Genomic DNA, 4,781 nt, shown 5'->3' with positions numbered 1-4,781 from the left:
GAAATAAATAAAAGTGACAGGCACTCATGGTTACAGACTCTGACAGAACTAAGCTTTAAGTCCAAGTGGCACATGCTTCCTCGTGTTGCCTTTTTTTGGGAATCTGAAATTGATTACCTTAGGCGGAAGTTGAAGAGAACCACGGTTCTGGTCTTGGAGACATTATAGGAGGAAGGTGAGGAGGGTCACAAGTGGATCGAGCGAGGATACAGGGGTGGAAGACTCGCCAAAAGCCAGCCCATGGTTAGTCGAGGACATTGTTTATGTGCAGGGGGTGAAATTATTTGCTGTTCATAGTTGCCCCTGTTCCCCTAGACCAGGCACCTGCTCTCTTTTGTGTGTAGCTTTCATTGTCACATTCATCAATGGACTCATCCCGTGGAGAGGACAAATTGGATTCACAACCAGACCTGAGCGAGGCCACATTTCCAGGTAGCTGGTGAGCAGCTGCCTGGAAACCAATGTGTTCCATGTTCCAGCTCACTCAGCCCCCAGATTTCCAGAGAGGGAAGCGTGTGACATGAACTAACCGAAACTTGCCACCAGCTTGTCTCATCTCTTCGGTGACACTGTCGGAGAGACACAGTAGATAATTACTCATTTTTGTGCTCATGTCCAGATAATAACTCTCACTTCTTAATAACTTCCCTCTGGCCATCAGTATCTCAAGTGCAATCATATTTGGTAAGCTGGCAGAGGATGTTTTAGTAAGACAGGAAGTAGTTTTATCTAATCAATGTATAGATGATACAGGGCACAGTTCTCTGACCAAGTACAGAGGTGGGCTGGGAGCGCACAGAGATCGTGCTTGGCATCAGAACGAGGAGGCCCCTGGTTCCCAAGAGAGTGACAGAACTCCTCAGTGTCCTGACCTTGTTGCTGACTAACTTGTCTTGGTGATTTGGAGGTTGACATTTACCTGAATTGCCATGTGCAAGCTCCACATGGGAGGCTGGAAGGAAGTGGTACAATGGGGCACAGAAGAGACTCTGCCCTCTGGTGTAGGCTTGTGGGTGCAAGATCCCCAGCAAGAGGCTGCAGAGCCTGGGGTCTTGTTCTGGTGTGGGTGCTTCTGAGATGCATTTCTGTTAACTCTCTACCTCACCAGCGCTCTTCTGCTCTGAAATCCTACCCAGAGGCAAACCTAACAATCAACAAGACAAAGTAGTGAGATTGAGAACTAGAGTCAGAAGTCTAAATGGTGCATTGCGGAGACCAGGGGAGAATGTGGTTACCATGGACCAGGTATTTCATGGAAGAGTTTTGGTCTCAGCCGTCCTCTTAAGGAGTCCGCAGCCTCAGTCTTTGGTGAGAAAGCCAAACAACTGAGTCTTTGGAGAGAGTCTAGACAGAAAGAGCAGTCAGAGGAATGCCCTGACTGCACCTTCGGCAAGTCGGGAGCATGTGACCACCTCCGCCTCCTGTTCTTCAGAATACCCTGGAAATGGTTTCAGCATGTGCTTCCAGAATCCTAGAAAAAAAGTCAATAGTTCCAAGCAATATACAGAGATGCTAATAGAAATTATGAAATGGGTGTTACTTCTACTTATTGGCACATTTATGGTAGATGATCTACTCATCACATCCACTTGCTCGTGAATATTAAAATCTTCTAAAGACAAAGAGCATTTCATCCACATTTCTACCAGGATTATCCAAGTGCCCTTGCCTCTCGTTATAAGAACTTACTTAACTGTGCTCCTCTGTCTGTCTGTATTTTGAATGATCATTTCATCTTCCTCAATAAGTATTTGAGGTTGCTCGCCAGAAATCTCCAAAGTGATCATGTTTCTCTCATTTTATGTGATTTTCGTGGAAGCACAAATAAAAAACCCAAATCTTCAAAGTCACAGAAATGTCTCCAAAATGCACCTACTGCCGTCAGCAGGCCTCACTCTCCAGGACCAGTTCCTTCCTACCTGCTTAGAGGTGCACCTGTCGGCACTCGGCCTCCTCTACCACACGCCCTCCCCAGACGTGAGAGCCAAGGAGCAAAGAGGCTGCAGAGCCTCATCCTAATGGTGCAAAGATGGAAATGCTGCCTGACTGGGATGGACTGAGCTGTCTTCCTAAAACCCTCAGTGTGACTATATTTGGATTTAGGGCCTTTATGGGGATAATGAAGGCTAAATGAGGTCATGTGGGTGGTTCATAATCCAGTAGGACTGGGGTCCTCATATGAAGAGGGTATTTGGGGGCACCTGGGTGGGTCAGTCTGACTTTGGCTCAGGTCATGATCTCAGAGTTTGTGGGTTCAAGCCCTGCATCATGCCCTGGGCTGATAGCTCAGAGCCTGGAGCCTGCTTTGGATTCTATGTCTCCCTCTCTCTCTGCCCCTCCTCTGCTCATGCTCTGTCTCTCAAAAAAAATAAATAAACATTAAGAAATGAAAAAAATTAAAAAGAGGGCATTTGGGGGCACCTGGGTGGCTCAGTTAGTAATTGTCCAACTTTGGCTCAGGTCATGATCTAGGATTTGTGAGATTGAGTCCTGCATCAGGCTCTCTGCTGTCAGCACAGAGCTTGCTTCAGATTCTCTGTCTCCCTTTCTCTGTCCCTCCCCCCTCAAAATAAATAAACATTAAAAAAAGGGTGAGGTATTTGGAGACACAAGGGACGTGCACACACAGAGGGAAGGCCTTGTGAGGACACAAGAAGATAGTCGTCTACGAGCTGACAAACTTGGACCTCCATCCTCCAGGACTGTGAGGATCAGGTGTCTGCTGTGTATTGTTGCAGCAGCCCCAGCAGCCCGATCCAATGACAACAGAAGAAACGTGGTCAACAGGGGCGCCTGGGTGGCTTAGTTTGTTAAGCATCAGACTTTGGCTCAGATCATGATCTCACGGTTCATGAGTTTGAGTCCCGTGTCGGGCTCTGTGCTGACAGCTCAGAGCCTGGAGCCTGCTTCCGATTCCATGTCTCCCTCTCTCTCTGCCCCTCCCCTGCTCAAACTCTCTCACTCAAAAATAAAAAAAACATAAAAATTAAAACAATTTTTTAAATAAAAAAATGAAAAGTAATCAACAGGAATATGAAAGCCAATGGCGGTATCTCCTAAAATGGCTGTGCGCAGCTTGGGAAAATGGCCCACCAAGGCTCCCAGTAGATGACTTATAGATGGATTTCAGACCAGCAATAGAAGTGGCCGGAGCTCTCCCTCGTTCGTGCCGTCGGCATCTATGACTGGGAAGACTCGTGAAGAGCTGGGCAGAGGACTCCAGGTGATGGGGACTGAGGTAAAGGGGACAGGCAGGAGCCACATCAATTTTCCAGCCAGCTCTATACTCCTGCCTTGTGGGCAGGTTGGAGCACAGCCCTGGGGTCCCATATGCTTTAGTGACTTGTTATTTGAGGTCCCTGCTCTCAAGAGTCCATGATCCATTTTTAAAAGGCTTCATCTTCTCCTTCAGAAATGAGTAACTGGGTTGGGGGGTGGGAATGGGAATGTAGGAAGGGGCTGCCCGAGGGCACGTCTTCTCTCTCCTGTAATCTGATGGGCAGCTGGTTGTATCTGTGTTGTGGCAAAGGTGACCTCGACTGTGCCTTGTGTCTCATCGATGGGTTGAGACCACGGGCCAGGGGATGTGCTAACTCTTCCATTCTGCACACAGCTCTTCTGTCAGCTGGCGCCCTGTGGATGGCTAATTCCTCAGATTAACCCCAGAGCCATCCCTTGAATGGGGCTTTCCCACAGAGACCGGTACAGGTAGAATATGAGGTTCCGAAGACGTTTACTGGGGAACACAGGACAAAACACAAGCCAAATAACCCACCTCCCACCAACACAACAAAGACCTCTTACCAGGTAGTCAGTTCAGTCCCGATGGAAACCTTGGTGTGTGGACTCAGAAAGGTACTGTTGTCCCCATTTAAATTAGAGGAGGGAACAGAGAGTTAAAGAAAGCAAATTAAAACCTACACGCATATGTACTCACACACAAGAAGGAAGAAAGAGAAAAGAAAGGCTCAGGTCTGGGTGTGAGGGAATCCATGTTGGACACAGCAGTGGTCATTTAAAGAACCACACTTGCTTTGGTCCATGAAGGGGTAATGGATGTTTCTGAAACAGGAGCAGAGCCTCCTGCTTTGCTGAGGTCGGCGGGGCTTGGGTCCCAGCTCCCACATCTGCTCGCTATGTGGTCCTGCGCAAACAGTCCCCCTGATGCCCAAAAATGGGATGACACTGCCTGCCTCATAGACTGGCGTTGATACTGCCTCAATGACGTGTGTGCGCGCGGATCCTGGGCGGGTCCTCTGCAGGGAAGCTGTATTATCGTGCTTTGACCTTCAGGTGTGTTCCAAGGGCACACGGTGTTGTTCTTACCTGTTTCTGTTCCCCGCGAGCCCTTGCTGCTCCCGTATTTTGCAGACCTGTGCCCCAGTGGGCAGCTGACACTCACTGAGTGCGTGCTAGTCCGCATGGGAGGCTCTGAGGGCATTATATGTATTCTCTCATTTTCCGTCCAAACTTTTTTCATACCACTTTGAAAAAACCAAGGGAGAGAGAGGGTACAACTTGGCTGATGTGTTGGCACCAGTGAATGCGGGCCTGGATCAGAGACCAGGCTCCTTGACCCCCAGAGTCCGTGCTTCCAGAGCTCCACCCCAGCCCGCCCTCTTTAGCTCAAGAGGAGATCCTAATTAATTCTTTATGCCTTTCTCCACAGCCACTGATTTGGATAATTGCTTTTCATTTAATGTTCTCATGATGTCAAACCTTTGTCACCAAGTTCTCTTGTCTTGAGTAAAAGTAAGCCAGAGGGTTCCCAGACTCACAGA

At 48.4% G+C, this 4,781-nt stretch overlaps 1 long non-coding RNA gene across 2 annotated transcripts; it reads right to left on the bottom strand.

The window, feature by feature from the left end:
• Nucleotides 1–244: 244 nt before the first annotated feature.
• On the bottom strand, nt 245–4,091 carry LOC115290982. Of its 2 annotated transcripts, none has more exons than XR_003908398.1 (3): nt 3,805–4,091; nt 920–1,144; nt 245–569 (listed from the first exon to the last, which is right to left on the bottom strand). It is a non-coding gene; the product is annotated as an uncharacterized LOC115290982 (long non-coding RNA). The 2 variants fall into 2 exon arrangements; XR_003908547.1 differs by lacking the exon at nt 3,805–4,091 and adding an exon at nt 1,236–1,337.
• Between the last annotated feature and the right edge of the window lie 690 nt (nt 4,092–4,781).

This window comes from Suricata suricatta, chromosome 1, assembly GCF_006229205.1.
Source record: "Suricata suricatta isolate VVHF042 chromosome 1, meerkat_22Aug2017_6uvM2_HiC, whole genome shotgun sequence".
Classification (NCBI taxonomy): domain Eukaryota; kingdom Metazoa; phylum Chordata; class Mammalia; order Carnivora; family Herpestidae; genus Suricata; species Suricata suricatta.
Note: the sequence above shows the minus strand (reverse complement) of the source record. Positions and strands in the feature narration are given on the sequence as shown.